General features: G+C 41.7%; 1 protein-coding gene across 45 annotated transcripts in view; it reads right to left on the bottom strand.

Moving 5' to 3' along the window:
* Nucleotides 1-4,096, bottom strand: part of PCM1 (pericentriolar material 1) — a 108,657-nt gene extending 104,561 nt beyond the window's left edge. For 16 of the 45 annotated variants that reach the window (XR_004440875.1, XM_033226400.1, XM_033226329.1 and 13 more), the window contains exon 1: nt 3,689-4,092. The gene's annotated coding sequence lies outside the window, so the exon portion shown is untranslated. The other 29 variants (XM_033226463.1, XM_033226594.1, XM_033226482.1 and 26 more) reach the window with 9 other exon arrangements.
* Between the last annotated feature and the right edge of the window lie 15,012 nt (nt 4,097-19,108).

Genomic DNA, 19,108 nt, shown 5'->3' with positions numbered 1-19,108 from the left:
CTGAACTGATCATTTCTTCGGGATCCTGAACTTCTGAAGTTCCTCTTTCTGATCATAAGTTTTTGCATTCTACTTCTCTCACTTTATTCCTGCTGAAACTGCTCTTAGCCTTCCTGAATACTACCAGCCCCTTAATCATTTCTCTCTCCCTCAATCCACCAATCCCTTGATTCCTTACTCAAACCCATCCCCAAGTAAGTCATTCCAAAAAAGCCTTGCTAGCTAGCAACCTTCACTTCCTCACCTACTTGCCTATTGTGTCATCTCAATTCTGGTTAAACCCCACTATCTGTTTTCCCTGCTACTATTCTTAAGCTGTCAAAAAGTGGGGAAATAGTCATAAAATGGCATTAACTGTGATCACTATAAAGGTATGCTACACTCCACATACACATATACTTTTAAAATGTAAGTTTACTCCATGAGGTAAGGCACCCTGTTTTGCACACTGCTGTATCTCTAGTACTGTAGCCATTACACAGCACGCTGTAGGGCACTCAATCAAATCTGTAAAAATGAAAGTACTGCTATGTATCTCTGGTTGCATTCTTAGTTCTGTACTGTGAATCTCACAACCTTACTACTTTCTCCAAGTCTCAAATCCACTTTCCTCCTTCAGAAAAAAATGACCAAATCTCCCACTGAAAAAACCCAGGTCTTTCAATTTAAGTTAACTCAATTACCCTTTATTTTTATTCCTCTTATCCATCATCTTCCCCAATGTGCTAAAAGGAAAATTTTATAACTAATTTTATAATTATTGTTTATTTTACTAAAGCCTACCATACAGCAATCACTCTAGTATTAACTCTAATACACACTCACATGTGACCTTTCCCTTGAGTTTCATTTTTCTTGCCCTGTTTTGTTAGTCTTCCAATTTAAAAAAAAAAAACCCACTGAGAATTATAATTAAGATACACGTCAACTACCTATTTGTACTTTCTCATAAGTCTCATTTGACATCCTCACAGGAGAGCTATAAAATAAAAATCTGTCTGCTTTTGTAGAAAGAATATGTATTAATTTCTACAAAACTTTCTTTTCTTTTTTCTTTTTTTTTGAGATGGAGTCTCGCTCTGTCGTCCAGGCTGGAGTGCAGTGGCACAATGTGAGCTCACTGCAACCTCCCCCTCCCAGGTTCACGCCATTTTCCTGCCTCTGCCTTAGGAGTAGCTGGGACTACAGGTTCCCGCTAACACGCCCAGCTAATCTTTTTTGTATTTTTAGTAGAGATGGGGTTTCACCATGTTAGTCAGGATAGTCTCAATCTCCTGACCTCGTCATCCGCCCACCTCAGCCTCCCAAAGTGCTGGGATTATAGGCGTGAGCCACCACGTCCAGCCGATTTCTACAAAATTTTCAAAACGAACTTTCTTAAAATTTTAACAGTAGAATTAAATTTAGATTATTTCTTTCTGAGGTTTTTTATGAAGAGATATTATTTCTAAAAAGCTTTTAACAAACTTCTAATTATCTTTTAGTCATTTTTCCAAACTGTCCTTTGCAAACAATTATTTAACTTCTCCTAGTAAACTTACATTCTACAGCAGTGACTTTATTCTACTGGACAGAGAATACCTTTATGTCACTTGCATGTGACTAGGCACTAAAAGTAATGTTTAAAGTAATTTTATACCAGGAAAGAGAAATTGAAGTACAAAAAAGAATAATAAAGTAATTTTAGACAACTAAACTTCGGCCAAAGTATAACAAGTTCAAAAAGTAGAGTTCATGAACAGCCAATTAATAGGAATGTTGTAGAATAGAGCCTGAGATTAAATGGATTTGGTAAGAGAGGCTATTCAGTTACAGGACAAATTCAAACAGGTTAAAAAATTCTGGGAAGACAAATTCCAAACGGTACTGCATAAACCATTCTACTATTTAATAGTTAGGAATGGCATGGCCTTTCCCAATAAAGATACACGGGCAGGCCAAAGCAGCATGCCGAAAAGCAGAGCAAACAGGGCGGTGAACCCAGAATGTTTGTTTACTAAGCAGAGAGGGTCCTCAGTCATGCACTGTTATTTTGATAGCAGTGTCCACCATAAAGTCTTCTTCAACTCTAATACAAAGGATAATACAGATCATAATGTCAAATTACCTGTTTAGAAACTAGTTTTTGCAGCTCAGAAACTGCTCCTTTCCCGCTCCACACTTCAAAGCTGTTTCCCGCTTAGGATTAAAAATATATATCACTTAAGTAAATTACTTACACTACGAAATACAGAATAACAAATAGTACAGTTTTGGTCTAAAATATGTTTAGAAAGATCAAAAGGAGGGAAAAAATATAATTTATCCATATTTTAAAGTTACCTGAATTCTTTTGGAGAACAGTGTGATATGCATAAATGCTTAAATCCTCCAAACTTCTAAAATCCTACCAAACAGCAAAGTGGTATCTACTTCGGAACAGCATAACAAAGATGGTTAGCCCTAATTATCCTTTAATAGTCTATACTAAAGTTTACTCCTCTGATAGATCGAGCTTCCTGTTACTCAAACTATTTAAGAACCTCGTATATCCGATGATTTTAAAATATTTGCTCATTTAAAAGCTATTGTACTTCACAATAAAATAATCTTGTCACTACACAAATACTAGGTTTCCCTTCATTTCAAAAACTCTGTATTATATTGGTGTTTAGTGGCCCTTACCAGGAAGGTGCTAGGGAAAGAAAGGAGCAGGTGCACCCGAGGCTCTGCAACACCCACTCCCGTAACCAGAGAACACCAGCAGGTGGAGTCTGGAAAGCGGTCATGGGGTGGGGGTGGTAGGGGCGCCCAGAAAGCCCGCTTCTTCCAGCGCCCAAACACGAACATTCACCCGTAAGACACACGATACAGACCTCAACCCGGCCAAAAAAATAAAATAAAATAAACCAGGCGAGTTCCTGGGGAGTGGGCTGAGGGATGCAAAGTTGGCGCGCCCAGCCTCCCTGGCGTGGCCTAATCCCCAAACGCCAGTTTCTGCAAATCAAGCAACGTTTCCCCCAGTCCCACTTGGCATTTAGTCTTCCCCGGTTCTAGGCCCAATTCTAACTAGATCTGCAGGAAAGGAGAAAAAAGGGGCAATAGTAACTACATTAACATTCCCAGGAACGCCTCCCCCGTCCCCTCGGCTCCCACAACACCCAGACGGCGGAAATCCTGCAGCTCAAAGCCCAACTGCAACTCTTCCGAGTCGCGTCGCTCCTCATCCGCCCTTCTGCACCCCAACTCTGGACACCGAGAGCTCCACAGAATAAAACAGGAGGGAACGCGGGGATGAACTATGGCCACCAAGGCCTGTTTCTCTGAGAACTCGACCCAGTTCCCCTGGCACCCAAACCAGAGCCCCGCTCCGCTTCCTCCGCCCGCAAGGGGCATTCCCGGAGCCACCGGGACGCAGGGCGGCCTACCCGGCAGGGCCAGCAAGAGGGGCGAGGAGCAAAGGGGGTCCTGCAGTCACCAACGCGTCCCGAGGTGCTCACCAGGGGATTCCGGCGGTCGGTCCTGAGGGAGGGGGCGGACTGTCCGTCTCCGGCACAGGAAGCCCGGGGCAGGAAGACCCGGGAGCCTAGCGAGGAGGCGTGGGCCGGTGGCCAGACCCAACAGGGCCAAGTGTCCAGGAGCCGTTACTCTCCCGCCCCTGGGGCGCGCCGCCCTCGGTTGCCAAGGGCTGGGGACGCGCAGGCATTACCTCTACATGCAGCAGCCTCTCCTGTCAAGGGCGGAGCAGCGGTCAGCCCCCACGACCCGCCACCGGCAGCGGTCAGCCCTTGGAAACCGCAGCAGAGAGGCCCACACGTTTACTGGCTGCCTTGGCCCCAATGGCCGCCTTTTCGACCTCAGCTACGCAGCGCCAACCGCCGCAGTCACCGCCATCTTAGGATCTCATTGTGGTGGGAGAAGAGGGGCGGGGGGACTGCAGAGGGGGCAACGCGCGGCGGAACATGCGCTGTCTCCTCGGCAACGGCCGCGCGGGGGCGAGAAGTCGCCCGGGCGGGAGCCGCAGCTTGATCTACATGCTAGACTGGAGTCATGTGACCCGCCGGAGTCTGTGGTGTAGCTTCTGGCTCTTTAAGTCGAAAACAGATTAAACGAACGAATCCGCCCCCCCACGCCCAGGAACTACGTATCCCAGAATGCCACCTAGACGCCCCCCCCCCCACTCCCACCCCACCCCCCGTGTTCTAAACGTCTGCCAACCACAGGTGCAGGACTACAGATCCCAGCATGCTGTGCGCTTCCGGCGCTGACCGCGTAACGTGGGGCCCTAGGCCTATGCGGAAGTGGATTGGTCCCTCAACCCGTGGAGAAAGAGCCGAGGCGCCGTGGCGTTTTTTCGTGGGGGTGTCAGCTCCGGCCTTGCGGAAAGAAGGAGCGGAGACCGGAATCGCTCTTCTGCTCCTTCCTCACCAACAACCCTGTCCCAAAGAGGTGGAAACAGAAGAACTCTTACAATGTAGTCCAGCCTCCTGATTTTACATATGAGGGCATTGATCCACGGAAGTTAAACAATTTGCCAAACGTCACATGTACTACTGAGTGGGAGAATCATAAATATTGTTGATACTTAATGCCAGTTTTGGTTAATGTCCTTTTTCCTTAAAAGAGCCAGATGATTTTAATCCAAACTTAATTTCAGTAAATTTTCTCTGAATTATCTTTTTATTTATACTCTCCTGTTACAGCTCTATTAAGATTAGTAAATCGGCAGATCCTGTCTTTAAAAAACAGACAAAAATCAATAAAGTGACAAGGCCTTCAATGTGCCTGACTGGAAAGTTAAAACACGTGTCAGTTTTAGTTGAGCGCAAGGGCATTCCTCTAGTTTTACGCAGTTTGTAATTATAGGATAACTTTTTAAGCAAAATAAAGGTAAAAAGAAGAATTGCTTTCTGGGTTTCAACAGTAAAAACAAATTGTTCCTAAAACAGGAGATCTGCATCTCGGTACACAATTCAGATAAAACTCTTATAACCCACTGCAATTTGCTACCGTAGGTTCCGTCGTGAGTGCATTGATCGTTTGCACTAATACTCGTTTGTCAGACACTTTTTCCTCATATTCTGTGTGTGTATCGTTAAGTACTGAGGTAGCAAAAATATAGTCCCTGCCGTTGAAGAGCTCATTTTAGTTGAGGATGGGCAAGTGGAGTGTGATGTAAATAAATTTTGTGTTGTAAAAAAAAGTGCTGTGGCAGCTGAGAACACAGAGCAGCTAAACGCTCAGGTGTTTATTGTAGTCCGGAATGCCGTATCCTAATTCCAACACTCCAGGATCCTGGACAAGCGACATGCCTTTCTGAGCCTTAATTGCCCCATCTATGAAATGAGGCAGAAGGAATAATGCTGCCTACCCTGAAGGGATTTTTTTTAAAAAGTTCTTAGAGTTTATTTTATGCCAGGCACAATGTAAAGCACTTCAGTTGTTGTGATTTTCTTAATCCTGACAGCTACCCTGAAGAGGCTGGTTCTGCATCTGACCCGTTTTAGCAATGAAAGTTTATATAAATCACACTTTTAGCAGCTACAAGTGGTAGAGCCTAGATTTAAAAGGAGGTCTGCCTGATTCCTTAAAGATTTTTTTAATTAAATAAAATGCATGTGAAAACACTAGTGTATGTTGAGGCCCAAAATATTAGCCCTCATCGTTATTTTGTTTTATACATATGTATTATTATTAAACGTATGTAGAAGCTGTTATCATTAAAGCAATTCTAATTCAAAAGCATGAAATTATATTACCTAGTCGTCATTATGTTTTCTGAATTTATGAAGCCCCAGAATGTCAATACTATTGTTTGCTAGGAGGTAGGAGGAATCTGAGAAATATTTACGTTGAAATGTAGAAGCTGTTATCATTAAAACAATTCCAATAAATTTGAAAGCGTGAAACTATAATATCTACTAGTCATTATGTTTTCTGAATGTATGAAGCCCCAGAATGTCAATACTATTGTTTGTTAGGAGGCAGGAGAAATTTGAGAAATATTTACATTGAAAAAGGTTCTCAAACTCAAATATGAGCATTCCTGATCTTTGTAGGCGAAGAAGGAAAGAAAAAAACCAGAAAACGATAAAATTATCCCTGGCTTTCAGAAATTTAACATCTATTTTTAGAAACAAACTTTATCAAAATGAGTCGATTTAGTATTAATAGAGTGTCACTATGCCAAACATACGATGTAGACACTGACTGCTTTAGTAATTTAGATTTTTAAAATAGGGTTGTTCTGTCTCAGAGATAATGATAGCTCTAGGATTTATAGGTAAGATGAAATCAGGGGCAGCAGTCCGCGGAAATGTAGATAGGAAACAGAATAATGGCCTCTAAGATAAACACTGAAACTGCATTTCAGTTTTCCACATTCAAGAGAACAACCTAACACATATATTAAATATGCAGGGGATGGAAGTTCCAAATCGCAGAATGATGTTCAAGGAAGTGAGATATACCAAGAATACAGACCACACATCCAGAATAAGCAATGGACAACAAGCAGACTGGCTGAAGTAGAGGATTTACATATGGTAAGTGATGGGGAGGTGGGAGAAGGCAAGGTTTATTAGCAGGTTGGGGCCAAAGTATAGAAAGTCAACTACTTATCTAAAGAGTCTGGGCTTTGTTCTTCAAGTAGTGTGAAAGCATTTGATACTTTGAAAGAGGGCAATGCTGTAATGAAATGGTTATTTGAAGACTTCAATCTAGTGGCAATGTTTTGTAAAGACTAGGAAGGGAAGACAAGGAGAACAGGTGCCAACCTGTCATGAAGTAATGAAGGCTTGGCCTAAGGTAGTAGCAGGATGAATAAAGTAAGGGATTTAAATTTTTATTAACGTAAACTAAATCAGTTGTTAAGATGTGAAAATACTATTTCTGTTTCTTGATATGTGGTAGGACACTAACCAGGTGGTACTTACAAGATAACACAGCCGGGTACGGTGGCTCACGCCTGTAATCCCAGCACTTTGGGAGGCTGAGGTGGGCAGATCTTGAGGTCAGGAGTTCGAGACCAGCCTGACCAACATAGTGAAACCCCGCCTCTACTAAAAATATAAAAATTAGCCAGGCATGGTGGCATGTGACTGTAATCCCAGCTACTCAGGAGGCTGAGGCAGGAGAATTGCTTGAACCCAGGAGGCGAAGGTAGCAGTGAACCCAGGTCATGCCATTGCACTCCAACCTGAGCGAGAGTCTGTCTCAAAAAAAAAAAAAACAAAAAACTTGGCACTATAACGTTTATCTCTTTAATCTGTACGCTCCTTATCCGCAAATGGATTGTAAGCATGTGTGTGACAGAAACGGAACCTTTTGTACTTTTTATCCTTTGAAAAACAAGTTTTCTGCAATACCTAATTTTAACCTGCAGATGGTGATAGAACTTAAAGGAAAAATCTTCAGGGACAATACACTACTTTATAACTGGATGTTATTTGTTTTTATTATGTGATTTTTTGATACACCCAAAAGAATATATAACATACATGTAAACTCTATAGTACAATATTGACAACCGGGCGCGTTATACGCCTGTAATCTCAGCTACTTGGGAAGCTGAAGCTGGAAGATAACTTGAGGCCAGTCGCTCCAGACCAGCCTGAGGAACTTAAGGAGACTGTTTCTACATACATACATACATAAAGTATAATAATGAGCAAAATACTCAAGAACCCACAAGCTAACCTTGAATAGAATTTAATCAAAATGTGTCCGGGCAAAGTGGTTCATGCCTGTAATCCCAGCACTTTGGGAGCCCGAGACAGTGGGATCATTTGAGGTCAGGAGTTTGAGACAAGGCAACATGGCGAAACCCCGCCTCTACCACAACTACAAAAATTAGCCTGACATGGTGGTGCGAGCCTGTAATCCCAGGGAGGCTGAGGCAGGGCAATGTCACTTGAGCCCGGGAGGCAGAGGTTGCAGTGAACGGAGATTGTGCCACTGCCCTCCAGCCTGGTGACAGAGCAAGACTCCATGTCAAAAAAAAACAAAAAGAACTTAATCAAAATGTTTAAGGAGTACTCCCTGCCACATTTTCTTCAAACTGTTTCTTCTTCTTTGCAGGCATAAATACTATCCGGAATTCAATGTAATTCCTTCATTTTATTCATATGACTATGGATATCCCTAAATAATACGTTTGATTTTGCTTGTTTTCAAGCTTTATATAGATGATGTCATACTGAATATATTTTTGCTTGACTTGCTTTTTTCATTCATCATTGTGTTTCTGCGATTCATCCATTTTAATGGGTATAAACCCTAATTTTATTAAAAGCAATATGTAAAATTAATTTTTGAATATTCCTTAAAAATATGACTTGGCTTTCTGGGTAACTTAATGGAAGAAGAGATTGGTCATGCCAAACAAAGGAGTCATTGGAGGCCTCTGACCTAGTTCTTACACCTTTTGGTTACATTTTAGCTCTGTTAATTTCTCTACCTTTTAATTTAGCCCAGAGTTTCTTAACCTTGGTACTATTGACGGTTTGGGCTGGGGGATTCTTGTTATGGGGTCGGTCCTGTGCATTCCAGGAGGTTTAGCAACATCCCTGGCCTCTACACACTGTATACCTAGAGCAAACCCCTGCCCATTGTAAAAACCAAAAATGTCTCCTGGCATTGATTGCCAAGCATCCTCTGGAGTTTGCGGAGGGAGATTTTTCTTCCGTAACTCTTTTGCTCAAAAACTTAAAAGTTGATGTATATAATCTAATCAACCAGCCATTATATAATTGTATCAACTAATTCTATCAAATCCACATGCATCAGTTATGTTTCAAGGCTCTTTTTGCCTTGCTCTGTTTCCCCTGTATCTAATTACCAGAACATCTCTCATTACTGCCTAGTTTGGATTCTTTATTATTAGATTTAAAAATACATAATTACTGCTGTCGACATACAATATTAACGTTTATAACAGCCTAAACTGCCCCTTCCTTCATAACCAACTTATGTTCTTTTCTTTCAAAAATCACTCATTTAATAAATATAACCCTTGCGATTCTGACAGTTTCATCTATAGTTGCATTTCATCAGTTTTCACATGGCTTTACTTCTACAGAGTTGTGATTACTACATGATTCTTCCTGTCTTTTTCTTGTATGTATGTTTTTATACCATCTTCTCTATTCACTGAAAATGTGGTCAAAGCTGCAATCAGGTAGTAAAATCTTGAGTAAACTGCTTCCTTCCCAAGACACACCAAGTTGGAGAGGTTTAAACAAGAGATATGAGTAACAATTCTTAAAAACTACAAGGAAAATAATCTATATCTTTTTCCCTGTTTCCAACCAACCCTATACCAAAACAGTTAAACCAGAACTAGATAACTAGATATATGTTGGTAATTAAGTAGAAAAATTGGATAATTAGGTGAGGGAGTTCCAAAAATATGGAAATACGGGCTGATACAGATTTTGTTTCCCAATTCATAGGAAAAATGTTAGAAAGGCATGAAAATTAAACCTCACCTTTTACTTTAAAAACGCTGTTAGTCAAAACAAAATGATATGAAATAAGGACTCACAGTTGTCGTGGTTATAGGGTATAATCTGGAGTGACTTTATAAAAGATGGTTTCTGGGTCAAATAAGTTTTTATTCACAGAAATAAGGAGAGCTGCAGGTGACAACTAGATTTGCAATATGCATCCATACGGACTAGCAGAGGAGTATGCGGCATGATTGGGGTTGCAATGATCCACATTAAATTCATGGCATTATGTAGGAAAGCTACAGCTGTATATATTATTATTATTATTATTTTTTTTTTTTTTAGATATAGTCTCACTCTGTTGCCCAGGCTGGAGTGCAGTGGCACAATCTCAGCTCACTACAACCTCCACCTTCCGGGTTCAAGTGATTCTCCTGCCTTAGCCTCCCAAGTAGCTGAGATTACAGGCACGTGCCATGACACCTGGCTAATTTTTTGTATTTTTAGCAGAGACAGAGTCTCACCGTGTTAGCCAGGATAGTCTCGATCTCCTGACCTTGTGATCCACCCACCTCGGCCTTACAATTTTTATTTTACCATAAAAAGGCTTCCATATTGTGTTTCTCCTTCCATGAGAAAGATCCCAAAGTCAGGGAAGAACTAGCAAAACGTGTGAATTCAGATTAACCAGGTAAGAGAGAATGCCCTCTCTTCACCAGAAGAACTAAATAATCCCCAGGGCTAAAAACCAAGGAAGCCGGATGGCAGGCCGGTCTATCCAAGACTCTCCCCAGTCTAGATAAGGAAACAAGTAAAACCCTGACAGTGGGTGAAACACACTGGTATTGAGGAGAGGTTTGTGGGTTAAAACAAGGGCCTGGATGTGGGCCCAGGTGGTCAAGGACTGGCCTACAGTGTGCCTGTTTAAGGATTAACAATATATGCTTTAGAATAGTGCTTTATTAATATAGTCATGAACCATAAGAATAGGTTGTGCTTAGTCCAACAATGTAAGAATCAGGCGGTGAGCTTGCTCGACTGACCACAGAGTGCAACAACCAACCGCGGGAAGTGTGTGGAGCCTCTAAGCGAGAAAGCTTGCTTATTGCTCAGCCTCCCGCTTGAGTCCCTGAACAAAGGTCTCGTGGGAAGGGAAGCGACCCCTGATCCGTTCCCCAGAAGGGAACTGCAGGAGGCTGCTTGTAAAAGAGGAGAAGTCCTCAGCGGTAGAGATAAGGAGGAAGTCTTCTATATCTCCCGCTCCTTCCCAGAGGCGGAGAGCTCTGCTGCTCTGCTGATGGTGCTTGGGAGTGGACCGCCCCTTTGATGCACAGGCCTGTGGTCTGACGGGCTGTCTGCTTTCACGTCCTGTTCTGTTCTGTTAACCACTTAGTTGGACTCTGATGATTATCTGTAAGTTAAACATAGAGTATTAGCTTACATAGTGGAATAGTAAATAATATTAACTTGCTGATGACACATGCTACCCCCTCTGCCACCTCTCCCCATGATCACCTTATGATCAGCCCACCATCTGCCCACCCTCAGCTGATAGGATCAAAGGAATTGTACTCAATAAATATCAGTGGAATCCAGGGCTCAGGGCCTTCGCAGTTTCCGGGTTGCGATGGACCCCTCGACCCACTTTTGTTAACCCTTGAACTTTGTGTCTTTATCTTTATTTCTTCTCATTCCGTCGTCTCCATCGGGAAGGGGAGAACCCGCATGTGGTGTAGTGAGCTGGTTCTCCTACATCTTTGGTGCCCAATGTGGGCTTCTTGTACCCAGGTGAAGTTACGCCTGAGCGTAGTCATTGCGGAGACCAGTCTGTGGAGGGACTCCCGAGAACGTGTGGTCGGCCTTGCGGTAAGCCTGTGCACTCGGAGTATTCCAGGGACACCATGTGACAATCGGAAAGTAAGCACTCTGCTTACTTACACTTTGTCAAACTCCTCTAAAAGACGGGGAAAATAAAGGCTACCATAGAAAACTTGATTACTCTGTTTCAAACAGTAGAGCAGTATCTTGGTTTCCTGAACAAGGTCCCGTGGATTTAAAAGATTGGGAACAGGTTGGAATTGCCTTAAAACAAGTTCATAAGGAAGGAAAACTTGTTCCTCTAACGGTCTGGTCAGACTGTGCTGTCGTTAAAGCAGCCTTGGAACCGTTTCAAACGGAAAACGAGGTTTATCCTCCAGCAGAAAGAATTCCAGCGGAGGAAGACGGTGCTGCTGCCAATATAAATAAAAAGGAAAACGAAGGAGGAGAGGATAATGAAGATTTTGTGGAAAGTACAGACAAACCTAGAGATGACTTAATTTCTTTTGAGGAGCATGTGGGACCTCCAGCTGCTCCTAAAATGGAGAAGCTATTTATGCCAATATGTTTAAAACAAAGAAGGGCCTTGAGGAATCGTCAGCTCCTCATTGAGATCGTCTGGAATAGCCGCCTCCAATAAGGCAATGTAACCTGGAACCTTGAGGTTTGAATCTCAAATTTACCCTGTTTCACAAATGGATAAATTAGGGGCTCAGGAATCAAGAACACATTTTGCAGCACCAGAACAGCAAAAGGCTGCGCTGCCACCTAATGTCAATGAATTACCATTACAAATGGTTATCGGCAGGCTAGGGCAGCTGGAGATTCCAATGCCCGGCAGTTTCCAGTAGTTTTGCAACCCCCACAGCAGCAGGGTGGTGCCCATCAGGCGGTATGGGAACCATATTCTTTCAAACTGCTTACAGATCTCAAAGCAGCTGTTGGTCAGTGTGGTCCCAATTCGCCTTTTGTCTGGTCACTATTACACTCAGTGACTTAGGAGAAGCAATTGGCCCCGGACAATTGGGAGATTGTAGCAAAAGCCACTCTTTCGCCCTCCCAATTTCTTCAATTTAGAACTTGGTGAACCGATGAGGCTCAAAATCAAGATCAAAAAAACCGTGCTGCTAATCCTGTTGTTGCCATTTCACTTGAACAACTGTTGGGAGTTGGGGGCCAATGGGAAACTGTACAACAGCAACTACTGCCTGTGAACAAATTCACAGTTGTTGCTTGAGGGCATGCAAAAAAATTCAGGACCCGGGAACTACTTAATTCCTCTTTTAATTCTATCAGACAAGGCTCAAAAGAACCATATCCCGATTTTATTGCTCGTCTTCAAGATGCAGCTCAGAAGGCTGTTACAGATGAAAGTGCCAGGAAGGTGATTGTAGAATTACTGGCTTATGAAAATCCCAACCTTGAATGGCAATCAGCTATTTGCCTTGTGAAAGGAAAGTTTCCGGTGGAAGCTGATGTAACCAATGAGTATATCAGGGCATGTGATGGAATTAGTGGAATCATGCGTAACTCTATGATAATGGCTCAAGCCATGGCAGGATTAAAGGTGGGAGGCCCAATGAAAAACTTTTCAGGCAATGTTATAACTGTGGTCAGTTTGGACATACAAAAAAGGAATGTAAGAGCAAATCAAACAATCTAGATCTAATCAAACAAAGGAGCCACCTGGCTTATGTCCCAGGTGCCAGAAGGGTAAACACTGGGCTAAACAGTGTCACTCCAAATTTGATAAAAATGGCCAACCGTTGCAGCCCCAATCGGGAAATGGGAAGAGGGGCCAGCCTCAGGCCCCGCTCCAAATGGGGGCATTCCCTCTCCAGCAGTTTGTCCCTCAGTCGGCACCAGTGCCTTTAATCCCTCCAGTGACACAAATACCTTTAGCCTAACCACCACAGTAACACAACTGATGTCAGCTACAACAGGGAACGCCGGTTTAGATTTATGTTGCACCGGAGCTGTGTCTGTACTTCCAGGGGAACCACCTCAAAAGATGCTCACTGGAGTATTTGGACCTTTACCTGAGGTAACAGTTGGACTTGTTTTAGGGAGATCTAGTCTAAATTTAAAAGAAATTCAAATTCATACTGGAGTGATAGATTCAGATTTTGTGGGAGAAATTCAGTTGGTTATTAGTTCTAGTATTCCTTGGATTGCAAACCCGGGAAATAGAATTGCTTACTTGTTATTACCTTATTATCTAATTGTTGTTATTACCTAAGTAGGAGAAAATACAGTAAAAAGAGAAAGTGGTTTCGGCAGCACTGATAGCAAAGGAAAAGCAACTTACTGGGTAAATCAAGTTTCTGAAAATAGACCTTTGTGCACAGTAACGATTCAGGGAAAACATTTTGAAGGACTTGTCGATACAGGCGCTGATATTTCTATTATAGCCCTGGATCAGTGACCTAAAACATGGCCCAAACAGAGAGCTTCTATGGCTTTAATTGGAATAGGCACGGCATCTGAGGTTTATCAGAGTGTTACAATTTTACACTGTTTAGGACCAGATGGACAGGAGGGCACCATTCAACCTATGATTACTGCCATTCCCATTAATTTGTGAGGAAAAGATTTGTTACAACAGTGGGGTACAGAAATCACCATTCCCTCTATAATTTACAGTTCAGAGAGTCAAAGCATGATGACTAAGATGGGGTATACTCCTGGAAAAAGATTAGGAAAGAGTGAGGATGAAATAACTCAGCCAATTGAAGCTTCAGTTAAATTTGACCGAAAAGGAGTTGGGTATCCTTTTTAGGTGTGGCCACTGTTGAGCCTCCAAAGCCCATCCCATTGAAATGGAAAACTCAAAAACCTGGGTTGGTTGATCAGTGGCTGCTTCCTCAGCAAAAACTGGAGGCATTACATTGACTAGCAAAAAGAGCAATTAGACAAAGACATATTGAACCTTCTTTCTCACCGTGGAATTCCCCAGTTTTTGTAATTCAGAAAAAATCCGATAGATGGTGCATGTTGACCAGCAGTTAATGCAGTCATTCAACTGATGGGGGCTCTCCAAGCAGGGTTGTCATCCCCAGCCATGATTCCAAGAGAATGGCCGATGGTAATAATTGATTTGAAACATGGTCTTTTCACTATTCCTTTGGATCCCCAGGACTTTGAAAAATTTGCATTTACAATACCTGCTATAAACAATAAGGAACCAGCTACTGGGTATCAGTGGAAAGTTTTACCCCAAGGAATGTTAAAGAGTCCTACAATTTGTCAAACTTTCGTTGAGAAGATCATTCAGCCTGTCCGGGATCAGTTTCCTCGTTGTTACATTATTCATTATGTTGATGACATTTTATGTGCTGCTACAAACAGGGACAGACTTATCAAATGTTTTTCTATGTTACAAGAAATGGTGGGGCTTACAGGTCTTGCTATAGTGCCACGTAAAATCCAAACTACCACACCCTATCATTACCTAGGAATGAAGGTGGAGGAGAGAACACTTATGCCTCAAAAGGTAGAAATATGTAAGGAGTCCTTAAAAACTTTAAATGATTTTCAAAAATTATGAGAAGACCTTAACTGGATAAGGCTGACCTTAGGAATCCCCACTTATGCGATGTCTAACTTGTTTGCTTTGCTGAGAGGGGATCCAAATTTACACAGCAAAAGAACTCTGAGGTCCTGCGACAACTGAAGAGTTAAGAATAATTCAGGAAACAATTTAAAGTGCTCAAGTCAAGTAGAATAGATCCCAGTGTTCCATTACAGCTCTTGGTGTTCCTACTCTCCTACTCTCCAGGAGTGATTATTCAAGATGCTGACTTGGTTGAAGGGTCGTTTTTACCCCACAGTATGACTAGGACTTTTTCAATTTACTTAGATCAAACAGCTATTCTTTTTTTTTTTTTTTTTTTTAGCATTAGAAATATTTTTATTTCCTTTTTTCTTTTTTTTTTATTATACTTTAAGTTCTAGGGTACATGTGCATAACGTGCAGGTTTGTTACATATGTATACTTGTGCCATGTTGGTGTGCTGCACCCATCAACTCGTCAGCACCCATCAATTCGTCATTTATATCAGGTATAACTCCCAATGCAATCCCTCCCCCCTCCCCCCCATGATAGGCCCCGATGTGTGATGTTCCCCTTCCCGAGTCCAAGTGATCTCATTGTTCAGTTCCCTCCTATGAGTGAGAACATGCGGTGTTTGGTTTTCTGTTCTTGTGATAGTTTGCTAAGAATGATGGTTTCCAGCTGCATCCATGTCCCTACAAAGGACGCAAACCCATCCTTTTTTATGGCTGCATAGTATTCCATGGTGTATATGTGCCACATTTTCTTAATCCGGTCTGTCACAGATGGACATTTGGGTTGATTCCAAGTCTTTGCTATTGTGAATAGTGCCGTAATAAACATACGTGTGCATGTGTCTTTATAGCAGCATGATTTATAATCCTTTGGGTATATACCCAGTAGTGGGATGGCTGGGTCATATGGTACATCTAGTTCTAGATCCTTGAAGAATCGCCATACTGTTTTCCATAATGGTTGAACTAGTTTACAATCCCACCAACAGTGTAAAAGTGTTCCTATTTCTCCACATCCTCTCCAGCACCTGCAAACAGCTATTCTTATAGGCCAAGCCCGTTTAAGAATAGACTCACTGGCACTGATCCAGATAAAATTGTAGTTCCTTTAAACAAAGCACAGGTTCGACAAGCCTTTATAAATTCATCACAATGGCAGTCAAATTTAGCTGATTTTGTTGGCCACATAGATAATCATTACCCTAAAACAAAAATTTTTCAGGTCCTAAAATTGACTTCCTGGATTTTACCTAAAATAACTAGCTCTGTCTCCTTGGAGTGAGCTGCAACTGTCTTTACTGATGGCTCTCAGAATGGAAAAGCAGCTTATACAGGACCAGAAGAAAAGGTTATTTAAACCCAGTTTCATTTTGCGCAAAGAGCTGAGCTACCAGCAGTTATATCTGTATTGGAAGATTTTGATCAACCTGTTCATATTGTCTCTGACTGTGCCTATGTAGTTCAGACGACAAAAATGGTAAAAACAGCTTTAATAAAATATATTTCTGGTGATCAGCTAAATGTTTTGTTTAGTTCATTTCAACAAGCAGTTAGAGTTCGAAATTTTCCTTTTTATATTACACATATTCGAGCTCACACAAATTTACCAGGATCTTTAACCCAATTAAATAATCAAGCAGATTTATTAGTGACACCTGTTTTAACAGAGGCTCAAGAATTCCATTCCTTAACTCAGGTAAATGCTGCTGGGTTAAAAAATAAACATTATTGACCTGGAAACAAGCTAAAAACATAGTGCAACATTGTCCACTATGCCAGGTGCTACAGCTACCTACTCAAGAACCTGGAGTTAATCCTTGGGGACTTAAACCAAATGCTCTTTGGCAAATGGATGTGACTCATGTCCCATCATTCCGAAAACTTTCTCTTGTGCATGTTACTGTTGATACTTTCTCTCCGTTTATCTGGGCTACATGCCAAACTGGAGAAAGTACAGCTCATGTAAGATGACATTTATTATCTTGTTTTGCAGTCATGAGTGTGCCACAGAAAATGAAAACAGACAATGGACAAGGATATTGCAGTAAAACTTTTGAAAGTTTTGTTCAGCAATGGAAAATTGTACACACTACAGGAATACCCTATAACTGCCAAGGTCAGGCCATAGTAGAAAGGGCTAATCGGACTCTTAAGACACAATTAGAAAAACAAAAGGAAGGGGGAAGTAGTAAGGAGTATACCACACTCCATAGGCAGTTACAATTAGCCCTTTTGACTCTAAATTTTTTGAACATTTCCAGAGATCAGGTCTCCACAGCAGCTGAACAACACTTTTCTGGACAGAAAGTTAATTTACATGAAGGAAAAACGATGTAGTGGAAGGATATCAGAACTAAAACTTGGGAATTAGAATAAATTATCACCTGGGGGAGGGGTTTTACTTGTGTTTCACCAGGAGACAATCAAACACCCACTTAGATACCCAAGAGACATTTGAAATTCAACAGTGAACCCTACACTGACCGGACAGAAGAAAGGGAAGAATCGAAAGAGGAGGAAGACTGCTCCCTCCAACCTGTCCTTTCCGAAGCTGAGAAGGATGGCCAAGCTGAGTGTCTCAGAGAAACAACAGAAGATGGAGAAGACTGGCCAGGCTACACCACCGACATGAGGACAGATAAAGAAGCTGACTCAAATGGCAGAGGACAGCCTAAAGGAGAAACAACTGGTAATTACCCAGGGTAATATGATCTTGGCTGCTTTAATGGTAATTACCGTGGCGATAAGTCTCCCTGCTGTCTGGGCTGAACAAAATTTTACATACTGGCTTATGTTCCACTTCCTCCTTTAATTAGGCCAGTTACTTGGATGCATTCCCCTATTGAAGTTTATACAAATGATAGTATTTGGATGCCTGGGCCGACTGATGATCGCTGTCCTGTAGAGCCTGAGGAGGAGGGCATGTTGATGAATGTAACAGTGAGGTATGAATACGCTCCAATTTGTTTAGGAATTGCTCCTGGATGTTTACCATCACAAATACAAAGGTGGATGATTTATGTACCTCCTCATAATCATTTCCAACCTAGTTATCACGTAGTGAGTGGAATATCTTTCCGACCTATCATGACTGTAAAAACTTATGGGCGTGGTTATTTTCGGTCAAATTTAAAAGTCAAAAATTACAAACCTAACGGACAGGCTTGTCCTAAAAGAATTCCAAAATGGTCAGAAAAACTAGAGATTCTTACTTGGGAGCGTTGTGTAGCAGATGGTGCAGTAGCTTTGCAAAATGATTCTTATGGAACAATTATAGATTGGGCCCCCCAAAGGATCCTTTGCTAGAAATTGCACCGGACAAAATGCTGGGCGTGCTGAGGATTCCTTCATTATAGATCATAGAGAAACTCCCAATAATCCCCCCACTTTAGTTAGAAGATTGGAATCAGTATATCCATTGAAATGGGAAGGTAAAGGTACTGCTCCTCCCTGGGCAAAGATAATTAGTCCAGTCATGGGTCCAGAACATCCAGATTTGTGAAAGTTGCTTATGACAAATGAGAGTGTAGAAAGGGGAAGCATCATGGGGAACAAGAGGTAATAAGCCACTGTTTACCATGCTTCTTCAGTCTCATCAGTCTATTTCTCTTCAAAGTTGTCTTAAACCTCCTTACATGTTAGTTGTTGGAAAACTCATATTTTACCTGACTCTCAAAACATTACTTGTGACAACTGCCGTCTGTTTACTTGTATTCATTCTTCTTTTGATATGAGGAATAGCATTTTGCTGGTCCAAGCCCAAGGGGGCGTTTCGATTCCAGTTACTCTTAACAGGCCTTGAGAGGCTTCTCCCTCTATTCGTATAATAAATGGAGTTTTAAAAGGGATTCTTAATCGTACAATAAGATTTATTTTTACTTTAATTGCTGTGATTATGGGCTTGATTGCTGTCACCGCCACCACAGCTGCGGCAGGTGTTGCCTTGCATTCTTCCATTCAAACTGCTCATTATGTTAACGCTTGACAGAAAAAATCCACTAGATTATGGAATTCTCAGGAAAAAATTGATCAGGGATTGGCCAACCAAATTAATGATTTGAGGCAAACGGTCACCTGGATAGAAGATCGTGTTATGAATTTAGAGCATCGTATGCAAATGCAATGTGATTGGAATACATCTGATTTTTGTATTACTCCTTATTTTTATAATGTTACTAAACATCAGTGGGAAAAGGTCCGACGCCACTTACAAGGAAGAGAAGATAATCTAACCCTGGATATAACTAAATTAAAAGAACAGATTTTTGCAGCATCGCAGGCTCACTTAAATGTGT

This window comes from Trachypithecus francoisi, unplaced genomic scaffold, assembly GCF_009764315.1.
Source record: "Trachypithecus francoisi isolate TF-2019V2 unplaced genomic scaffold, Tfra_2.0 Contig01440, whole genome shotgun sequence".
Taxonomy (NCBI): Eukaryota; Metazoa; Chordata; class Mammalia; order Primates; family Cercopithecidae; genus Trachypithecus; species Trachypithecus francoisi.
The sequence above is the reverse complement of the archived record's forward strand: the minus strand, read 5'-3'. Positions and strand labels throughout refer to the sequence as shown.